At 42.5% G+C, this 11,167-nt stretch overlaps 1 protein-coding gene across 1 annotated transcript in view; it reads right to left on the reverse strand.

Annotated features, from left to right (window-relative positions):
* Positions 1–3,787, reverse strand: part of tespa1 (thymocyte expressed, positive selection associated 1) — a 197,482-nt gene extending 193,695 nt beyond the window's left edge. The window contains exon 1 of the mRNA XM_059638922.1: positions 3,768–3,787. The gene's annotated coding sequence lies outside the window, so the exon portion shown is untranslated. The remainder of the gene's footprint in view (positions 1–3,767) is intronic.
* Positions 3,788–11,167: the final 7,380 nt, after the last annotated feature.

Here is an 11,167-nt window from a genome sequence, read left to right on the forward strand (position 1 = left end):
AGCAGATGCGGCGGAGGCGAAGGAATTGGGAATAGGAGATTTTTTGCAGCAGGTGTATTCTAGGTAGCTGTGGGAGTCGGTGGGCTTGAAATGGACATCAGTTTCTAGCTGGTTGCCTGAGATGGATAACAAACTGTGGAGCTGGATGAACACAGCAGGCCAAGCAGCATCTCGGGAGCACAAAAGCTGACGTTTTGGGCCTAGACCCTTCATCGGCTCTCTGATGAAGGGTCTAGGCCCGAAACGTCAGCTTTTGTGCTCCCGAGATGCTGCTTGGTCTGCTGTGTTCATTCAGCTCCACACTTTGTTATCTTGGATTCTCCAGCATCTGCAGTTCCCATTATCACTTACGCCTGAGATGGATGTTGGCTTTCATTGGTCAAGGTGTAGAATATAGGAGTCGGGACATTATGTTTCAGGTATCTAAGTTGTTGGTGAGACCGCACTTGGATTATTGTGTTCAGTTATGATCACTGTTATAGGAAAGACATAGTCAAACTGGAAAGTGTGTAATGATGATTTACGAGAATGGTTCCAGAACTGCTAAGCCTGAGTTATAGGGAGAATTTGGCCAGGATGGGACAATGGGACATTATTCCTTGGAATGCAAGAGAATGAGGGTTGACCTTATTGAGCTGTATAAAATCAGGCAGGGCATAGATAGGATGAATGCATATAGTTGTGTTTTTCAAGGGATAGGGAAATGAAAACTAGAGAGCATAGGTTTAAGGTGAGAGGAGATAGATTGAAGGAGAACCTGAGAGGCAACCTCTTTACACAGAGAGTGGTATGTATGTGGATGGGCTGCCAGAGAAAGTGTTTGAGGCAGGTACAGCAACAACTTTTTAAAAAATAACTTGGAAAGATCACTAGATGGGAATGGTATGAGGGGCATACGGACCAAATGTGGGCAATTGTAACTAGTTGAATGTACACCCTGGACCAATTTGGGCCAAAGGGCCTGTTTCCATGCTGTATTACACTGTGACTGTATTTACCAGCATTGTACTCCATCTGCCATACCCTTGCTCACTCACTTAACGTATCTATTTCCCCTACAGACTGTGTCCTGTGCACACTTTGCTGTACCACTCATTTTAGTGTCATCTGTCACCTTTGACACACTAAACTTGGTCCCCAACTGTAAATCATTTATGTAAATTATAAACAATTGCAGTCCCAACACTGATCCCTGAGGCACATTAGCTACTGATCGTCAGAGAAAAATGCTCAATTATCACCACACTTTGCTGTCCGTTAGTTAACAGATCTACACTCCTTATTAATACATTTCTCATAGCACTGTGCATCTTTATCTTCTGCAGCAGCCTTTTGTGTGGCCCCTTATCAAATACTCTTGCCTTTATCTTGCTTGCTAATATCTTTTCATGCTGTCTCTGGATTTGCTTTTGTTTTTACATCCCTCTAGGCTGTCCATGTTGTTGAGCTTTTTTTGCGAGTATCACAAGCTCTCCTTTTCTGTTTAATCTACCCCATATTTTTCAAACCAACTATGGGCTTTAGATTTGGTAATGCCATTCTTATTTTGGAAGAGGGCATGCCTACTTTGCACCCTAAAGATCATACTTGTTTGGCCTTCACACTAGTTTACCACTGAATTTATCCTTCAGAAGTCTGTCCTGTCCATCTCAGCCAAATCTCTTCAGTTTTGCAAAATGAATCATGATTTATTGTCGCTTGTACTCTGCAATGACCGCAGTAAAATCCAATGAAAACCTTCAACTGTTATAATCCAGCACCATTTCAATTAGTTTAAAAATAAAAAGATTAGCTGAGAGAGAGATTGTAGGAATTGCCAATGCTGGAGAATCTGAGATAACAAGGTTTAGAGCTGGATGAGCACAGCAGGCCAAGCAGCAGAGGATCAAGAAAGCTCATGTTTCGGGTCTAGACCCTTCTTTCTGAAGAAGAGTCTAGGCCCGAAGCATCAGCTTTCCTGCTCCTCACAGCAGGCCAAGCAATATAACAAGTGGTGTGCAAAGAGATTGGCGTTGGGATTCCAACTTTCTACTGTTTATCTAAGTGACTGAATGGAACGATGGAGGCTCTGGTTCACTATATTTGCTGACAACACTAGATAAGTAGGAAAGTAAGTGGCAAAGAGGACTTGAGCCAAGTTGGAGCCAGAAGCAAACAATCATTGAAATTGTGGTTGTGAAAATAAACATCATGTGGGAAATAGAAAACAAATACAAGGTGAATAAACTGAGTGGTGCAAATGGAAATCTCAAAGAAAATCAAACTTAACTTCAAGATAGACAAAAACTGAAAGAATTGTCGGTTCTGAGGAAGAGTCCATCAAGCCAAAACATAAGCTTTGATTTCTCTCCACAGATGCAGCCAGACCAGTTGAGTTTATCCAGCAATTTCTGTTTTTGTTCAAGACGGACCAGCCTGGAACAAAGAAGTGGTGGTGAATTAAACACCCAAATAAAAGCTGAGCAACAAGGATTCTGGAGAGATCTGCCAGACCTAGGTTTCTATGTTATTTTCTATTTTTATTTCTCCAGCACCCACAGTTCATTGCTTCCTAACTGTTGAAATACAAGCAATCTAGGTTACCTGCTATTCCTTAATCCTTCCCACTGCTTTAGGAGCAGTGGAACCGATGCTGTCCTGACCCCACAAATTTGAATACCTCCAGAAAATCTCATTTCAACCTTTGTTCCAATAAATAGTTCCAAGTTCTCCAATCTATTTGTTTAATTGTTTTGATTAGATTAGATTCCCTACAGTGTGGAAACAGGCCCTTTGGCCCAACAAGTCCACACAGCCCCTTGAAGCATCCCACCCAGACGCATCCCCCTATAACCCACACACCCCTGAACACTATGGGCAATTTAGCATGGCCGATCCACCTGGCCTGCACATCTTTGGACTGTGGGAGGAAACTGGAGCACCCGGAGGAAACCCACGCAGACGCGGGGAGAATGTGCAAACTCCACACAGACATTACCTGAGGTTGGAATTGAACCCGGGTCCCTGGCACTGTGAGGCTGCAGTGCTAACCACTGAGCCACCGTGCCTCCCATAATTTCATTCTTGATTTTTTTTCTGCAATGTCTGAAGACTTGACCTCCTCCAAGTGTGGCAGTAAGAACAAAATAATAGTCCCATTGAAAATGGACTATGATTCTGTATTAGTTTAACAAAGATTTTCTTGTTCTCTGTGTACTCTCCCAATCTGTTCTGTCACTCTCAAATCATTCATGAATGTAGACAAACTCCCTCTGCTGGATACTCTTCATTTTATATTGTCTTGCTTCATTCTTCCCATCACTCAACTGATTTAAAATCAATGTTGCTACTATCCCTTTTATTCCATGGCAGACTATGAACAATGTTACAACTTATTCAGAAATATATCAAGTGATTTCTGGACAGCGACATGTCACCAGGATGATTCCTGGCATGGAGGGATTGAGAGGTATGGTTAAACAGGCTGGGGCTCTATTCAATGAATATAGAAGAATGGCCTGCTCCTGTTCATGTTTCTTATGGTCATATTATCATAGTGTTATCCTCAAGTCACTTATATCCGGTAAGACTGGAATAGCATGACTAGCCAAATGGTTCCCTCGTGTGCTACACAAATTCTACTGATTTTAATGCTACAGTACAAGGCCCCTAGTTAACTATACATTTAGTATTAAACCCAGTTCCACATGACTTCAAAGTAAATGCCAAATTCATTCCAACGGTCTTGATATTTGACATGTCCCACCCTCCTCCTCCCTTCCACGTACCAGACCACTCATCTTCAGGCTCTGAACTTTCCAGCTATTTCAGATAGAAAAAGCAGGTGGTGACGTCAGGTTCATTTCAGTTAGGCAGTGTAGGAATCCAGCCTCGGCCACCTGCAAACAAACAATGAAGCATCATCAAAAACTGCTGTCAAGGGCAGTTTATCAAGAAGTAACAGAACATGCTGCTGAGACAACAAAATGTGAGGCTGGATGAACACAGCAGGCCAAGCAGCATCTCAGGAGCACAAAAGCTGACGTTTCGGGCCTAGACCCTTTATCAGAGAGGGGGATGGGCTGAGGGTTCTGGAATAAATAGGGAGAGAGGGGGAGGCGGACCGAAGATGGAGAGAAAAGAAGATAGGTGGAGAGAGTATAGGTGGGGAGGTAGGGAGGGGATAGGTCAGTCCAGGGAAGACGGACAGGTCAAGGAGGTGGGATGAGGGTTAGTAGGTAGATGGGGGTGCGGCTTGGGGTGGGAGGAAGGGATGGGTGAGAGGAAGAACAGGTTAGGGAGGTGGAGACAGGTTGGACTGGTTTTGGGATGCAGTGGGTGGAGTGGAGGAGCTGGGCTGGTTGTGTGGTGCAGTGGGGGGAGGGGACGAACTGGGCTGGTTTAGGGATGCAGTTGGGGAAGGGGAGATTTTGAAACTGGTGAAGTCCACATTGATACCATATGGCTGCAGGGTTCCCAGGCGGAATATGAGTTGCTGTTCCTGCAACCTTCGGGTGGCATCATTGTGGCACTGCAGGAGGCCAGTGATGGACATGTCATCTAAAGAATGGGAGGGGGAGTGGAAATGGTTTGCGACTGGGAGGTGCAGTAGTTTGTTGCGAACTGAGCGGAGATGTTCTGCAAAGCGGTCTCCAAGCCTCCGCTTGGTTTCCCCAATGTAGAGGAAGCCGCACCGGGTACAGTGGATGCAGTATACCACATTGGCAGATGTGCAGGTGAACCTCTGCTTAATGTGGAATATCATCTTGGGGCCTGGGATAGGGGTGAGGGGGGAGGTGTGGGGACAAGTGTAGCATTTCCTGCGGTTGCAGGGGAAGGTGCCGGGTGTGGTGGTGTTGGAGGGCAGTGTGGAGCGAACAAGGGAGTCACGGAGAGAGTGGTCTCTCCGGAAAGCAGACAGGGGTGGGGATGGAAAAATGTCTTGGGTGGTGGGGTCGGATTGTAGATGGCGGAAGTGTCGGAGGATGATGCGTTGTATGCGGAGGTTGGTGGGGTGGTGTGTGAGAACGAGGGGGATCCTCTTTGGGCGGTTGTGGCGGGGGCGGGGTGTGAGAGACGTGTTGCGGGAAATACGGGAGACGGGGTCGAGGGCGTTCTGCTGTGTTCATCCAGCCTCACATTTTGTTGTCTTGGATTCTCCAGCATCTGCTGTTCCCATTATCTCAGAGGGAGCTGACCACAAAGCCTTGAGAGTTTCATAGGCTGGCTTTCCTTTTCTTTACCCAACATTCATTTCATCCTTAAGCCAACTACAAACAATCTCTTAAATGAAGAGGGGAAAAAAAAACAGATTGACTCAGCAGATAATCGTACTGATTTCAAGACAGAACCATCATTCACAGAAAAGATCAATACTTATAGAAGTTTATAAAATAATGAGATAAAGATAGGGTTAATGGTGGTTGTCAATTCCCTCGGATGGGTGATTTGTAAAAGAAATGAGGAGAGAGATTTTAATAAAAAAGACATAAGGGGAAGGTTTTGTTTTTTTCTACAGAGTGTGGTTCATGTGTGGAAAGAACTTCCTGAGGAAGTGGTTTGTGTGGGTATAATTACAGCATTTAAAAAGACACAGTTTGGATAAGCAGATGAATAGAAAAGCTTTGAAAGGACCAGGAGCAGGCAGGTGGGACTAACTGAGTTTGGCATTACATTCAGCATGGACTGATGGGATCAAAGGGTCTGTTTCCACATGCTATGACCCTGGCTCTATTAATTGCCATAGCAATAGGCACTTCAGATGCTATAGGTAGTTACTAGACCATTTCACCAGGCAATTGAGTGTTAACTGTAATCCTCTTTGCCAGGAGTCACATGGATGCCACACCAGATGCTCGGTCAGAATTTTATTCACTCCCCCTCCCCTGCCCTGAACAGTAATGAACCCAATAGCTACTCAATGATGACAAACTTTCATGATTAATATTAGCTTTTTGCACAGAGTATAACGGAATTGAAGTTTCGCGGTAGGATTTGAGTTCATGTCTGCAGATCATTTGTCTAGTTCTGCAATACTAGGACAATATTATTGCAATTATTCGCCATCCATTTATAACCCTGTGAGACAATATAATTTTATTATAGAAAACAAGAAGAAAGAAAGAAAGATTGTGACACAATGAATTAAAGTAGCTTAAAAACCTAAAGATTAAAAAGTATATTGAAGGCATGGAAAGAGCAGAAAAGTAATATAGTATTGCACAAAATACCAAAAAAAACATATTTTCTTGAGTCAGAGAGGCTGTTCATTGATAATTGATTTGGAATATTAACAGACAAAGTGCTTTTTTTCTTGAACTTAATTTTGAACTACAATCCCAGACTGTTTGTTTGACTAATTATCTTTGTAGATTCAGAAGTAGCCTGGTCATTCAGTTTAACCACAGTAAACACAATTCCCCTTACTGCACCAAGAGAATGTAGGCCACAGAACATATTCAAAATAAATAATCTGAATTTACTTTACTCATCGTCCCCTTTTCTTTAAAATGCTGTAAAGTAGAATTACAGAATGGCCTGTGACAAGTGACATCATTTAGCCCATACACCTGTTCGTTGCAAGAAGCTATTCAAAGTAGAACTAATTCCTTTCTCCGTTGCTGGAGAAAATAAGTGTAGATCCATGTTTAGTCCCATGAGGAAAGATTACTATTGAATCTATGTCTACAACCCTGATGTAATAATGAGTTTAATGCAAACTCAAGCTCAATGGTAACTTTTACAAAAAAAAACTTGGAAAATGCCTAGGGAAGAAAAAAAAAGACTAAAGTGAGGAAACAAGGTGATGAGCTGGATGAACACAGCAGGCCAAGCAACATCAGAGGAGCAGGAAAGCTGATGTTTTGGGTCTAGACCCATTTTCTGAAGAAGGGTCTAGATCTGAAACATCAGCTTTCCTGCTCTTCTGAAGCTGCTTGACCTGCTGTGTTCATCCAGCTCTACACCTTGTTATGTCAGATTCTCCAGCATCTGCAATTCCTACTATCTCAGATTAAGACGAGAGTAGGATTAGATTTGACTTGGTAACTTAAAACATCAACAGCTTCGATAACCTGGATCTCTTTTTTTTAAAAAGTGACTATTTGCAACAAATGTTTACATAGTTTAAATTGAAAATCTGAAAGCTTCAATGACAATTATGCTTCAATTTTGCATATTTAAAATTGAACGTAAAGAACTTAAATGAAATGATTTGGTAGGGTCCAAACTGGAGGATTTAAAACTGCAGAAATAGAAGATCATGATCCCAAGACTACTATTTAGCTCCTGTGTAGGTAGCCAAGTCAGGAATTCCAGAACATCAAGTGTAGAATACCGATGAGGTATCTTAAAAGCCTAACCAAAGAAAAAATAGCAAGAAATGAGCCAAGAGCTTCCCTACGTGGCCAGGAAAAGCCAGTTTAAATTCCTACTATCCAGATTCAGACAAAATTTAAACTACTTTACAAGATCAAGAAGACTGAATTGAAAACCTTGATATAACAAGTGTCTCAGTTATCAGGACAGATAATAAGAGCAAAACATTTAATAAAGGAATAGAAATAATTTATGCTAAAAGTTCAAAAACCCTCAAATACTCAAAAGATCAAAAACAAATATCTAACTGGTACCGCTTCAAAGAAACAGAAAAGCACAGGGTCCTGATTACTTTTTGATGAAAATTGATTGGATGTAATGTCACCACTCAAAATACTCTTGTAGTAAATATTAGTAAGTTGTATACCTAATTAGTCAAATGAGCTAGAGAAACTACAGAAGTCTATTTTGTTTATCATTCAAAGATAAACCAAACATAGCAGGTATAGCAGATAATACGGTGTGAAGCTGGATGAATGCAGTAGGCCAAGCAGCATCAGAGGAGCAGCAAGGCTGACGTTTTGGGTCGAGATCCTTCTTCAGAACGAAGGTGTCAACTCGAAATGTCAGCCTTCCTGCTTCACACTGTGTTGTCTCAGATTCTCCAGCACTGGCAGTTCCTACTATCTCTGTAACAGGAATAGCAGTCAGGAATTACAGAGGTAAATCTTGGGAAGGGCTAAGTTTTTTCATTGGTGTTACTCCCATCCCTCCATCCCACATTTACCAAATAGCAAACAGACAGGAGAAGGGGTATGAAATACCGTGGTAACAGAATGGAGAATAAAAACTGACAAAAGATCAGAATGGTCAAGGAACAGAATCAGTAAAATACTAACACTAAACCACTGTTATCTATGTACCTGGTCATCTCAATAATCAAACCAAGAGTTGCTTAGACAGATAAATCAAAAACATTCTTATTCCAATGAGTGCAGAAATTTCTAAGTATCTCTTCTCTTTGTAATTTATTCTCAGGTTGCTGAATTGTCATTGTACACAATCAACTAGCTAAAGACATTCTAACTGCATGAAGTAACCATATGTTTGTAACCTAACACAAGGCCATTGAAAAAAAAGAACATCTGCAGTGGGTAACTCAGACCTCCAACTTATTTTAAGACAGTCAAGAAACCCAGAAACATTTAATTGAAAAATCATTAGCCTCCCCTCCTTGAGGGAACAAGATGCTCAGCCACAGAACAAAGAACATAGGGCCTGTACTGTACCGTTCTTTAGTCCATGATCTTGTGCCAACCTATTACCCTATTAAGATCAATCGACCCTGCATACCCTACATTTTACTAACCTCTATGTGCCTGCCCAAGAGTCGCTTAAAAGGCTTTAAAGTATCTGCATCTCAACTGCCACTGCCGGCAGCACATTCCAAATGCCCACCACTCTCTGTATGAAGAGCCTAACCTCTGACATCTTCCCTATACCTTCCCCCAATCACCTTAAAATTATGCCCCCTCATAATAATTATTTCACCCTGGAAAAAAGCCTCTGACTATCCATTCTATCAATGCCTCTCATCATCTTTCACACTCTATCAAGTCACCTCTTAGCCTTCTTCACTCCAATGAAAAAAGCCCTAGCTACCTCAATCATTCCTCATAAGGCCTACCCTCCACTCCAGGAGGCATCCTGGTAAATCTCCTCTGCACCCTCGCTAAAGCTTCTATGCCTTTCCTAGGAGGTGACCAGAACTGAACACAATATTCCAAGTGTGGTCTAACCAGAATTTTATAGAGCTGCAGCATAACCTCACGGCTCTTAAACTCAATTCCCCTGCCAATGAAAGCCAACACACCATACGCCTTCTTTACAACCCTACCAACTTGGGTAGCAACTTTTGAGGGACCTATGGACATGGACCCAAGTTCCCTCTGTTCCTCCACACTGCCAAAAATCCTGCCATGAACCCTGTATTCTGCATTCAAATTTGACCTTCCAAAATGAATCACCTCACACCTTCCTGGGTGGAATTCCACCTGCCACTTCTTTGCCCAGCTCTGTATCCTGTCAATGTCCCATTGTAACTCCTCATCCTCATCAACACACAAGAGGTCCCATAACAGAGCCTTGCAGCACACTGCTGGTCACTGGCTGCAGCCTAAATACTTTTCATCTACTACCACCCTCTGTCTTTGGACAGCCAATTTGTATCCAGACAGCTAAATTTCCCTGAATCCCATGTCTCCTTACTTTCTGAATGACTCCGCCATGTGGAACCTTATCAAATGCCTTGCTAAGATCCACATACATCACATCCACTGCTCTACCTTCCTTGATGTGTTTGGTCACATCTTCAAAGAATTCAATAAAACTTGTGAGGCATAACCTGTCCCTCACAAAGCCAGCCAATATTTAGAGAGAGGAAAATTTATCTTAGCTTCCTGTACCCCATTAGTCAGGAATAAACAGACTTTTACAACAGCCATTGTTTTGTGTTGTAAAGTAGGGTCCTAGAGTGTAGGGTATTTTAAACTCTTCCCTCCACAGAAATACAAAACAGCTCTGTTAGTTACACACATAGCCACACACAACCTGATCTAACTTCCAAAATGCACATTCAGACATTCCACTCACATTTTCAAGTGTACTTTGACAGTAAGTGACCAGTCTATTTTCACAGGAATATATTAGTTCATACTTCAAAAGCTGAATACAGCAATCAACATTCCTGATAAAACAAACAGCTCCCACAGTAAACTTCCCATTGTTGCTGAGAGCAGAGGTAACCAGCTGCAACTGATCAACCATCATCCAAATCTGCTGATGGAAGGAACCAATAAAACAAGGCTATTAGTCTAGTGGTCGTTGCTTCAGTGTAAAGTAAATTTCATTGAAGAGTCTTCAAGCATCTTACTTTTAATAAAAAGAGAACATGATTGGACAGGAGTTCATTGGAACAACTCTTGTTCAATTATTAATAAGAATCATACTTGATGACAAGAGTTAGCAATACTGTCTTCTGAAACAATGCAGTTAGCCACAGTTTTGCATAGAATACAGAGAAAAGCATCAGATAGGATTTTGATGCTAATTTCTCACCTATGATCGCTCTGTGCTCTGGATTTATGCACATTTAAGATGATGGGAAAAAAGTTAATCTCTCTGCATGTTTTCCAGTTTTTTTCTGTACTTAGGTAATGCTAACGATGAAGCACATAGTGACACCACTGGTACATTTCAAGTTTTCTTTTGACCAGTTACATACAGGATCTGGAGTATTGTAGTGGTTGGTAAAAACAACATTTTTTAAAAGTTTAATAAAATGTGAGGCTGGATGAACACAGCAGGCCAAGCAGCATCTCAGGAGCACAAAAGCTGAAGTTTCGGGCCTAGACCCTTCATCAGAGAGGGGGATGGGGAGAGGGAACTGGAATAAATAGGGATAGAGGGGGAGGCGGACCGAAGATGGAGAGTAAAGAAGATAGGTGGGGAGAGTATAGGTGGGGAGGTAGGGAGGGGATAGGTCAGTCCAGGGAAGACGGACAGGTCAAGGAGGTGGGATGAGGTTAGTAAGTAGATGGGGGTGCGGCTTCGGGTGGGAGGAAGGGATGGGTGAGAGGAAGAACCGGTTAGGGAGGCAGAGACAGGTTGGACTGGTTTTGGGATGCAGTGGGTGGGGGGGAAGAGCTGGGCTGGTTGTGTGGTGCAGTGGGGGGAGGGGACGAACTGGGCTGGTTTAGGGATGCAGTAGGGGAAGGGGAGATTTTGAAACTGGTGAAGTCCACATTGATACATATATGGCTGCAGCCATATGGTATCAATGTGGACTTCACCAGTTTCAAAATCTCCCCTT

The sequence above is a fragment of the Stegostoma tigrinum genome, chromosome 32 (genome assembly GCF_030684315.1).
Source record: "Stegostoma tigrinum isolate sSteTig4 chromosome 32, sSteTig4.hap1, whole genome shotgun sequence".
Lineage (NCBI taxonomy): Eukaryota > Metazoa > Chordata > Chondrichthyes > Orectolobiformes > Stegostomatidae > Stegostoma > Stegostoma tigrinum.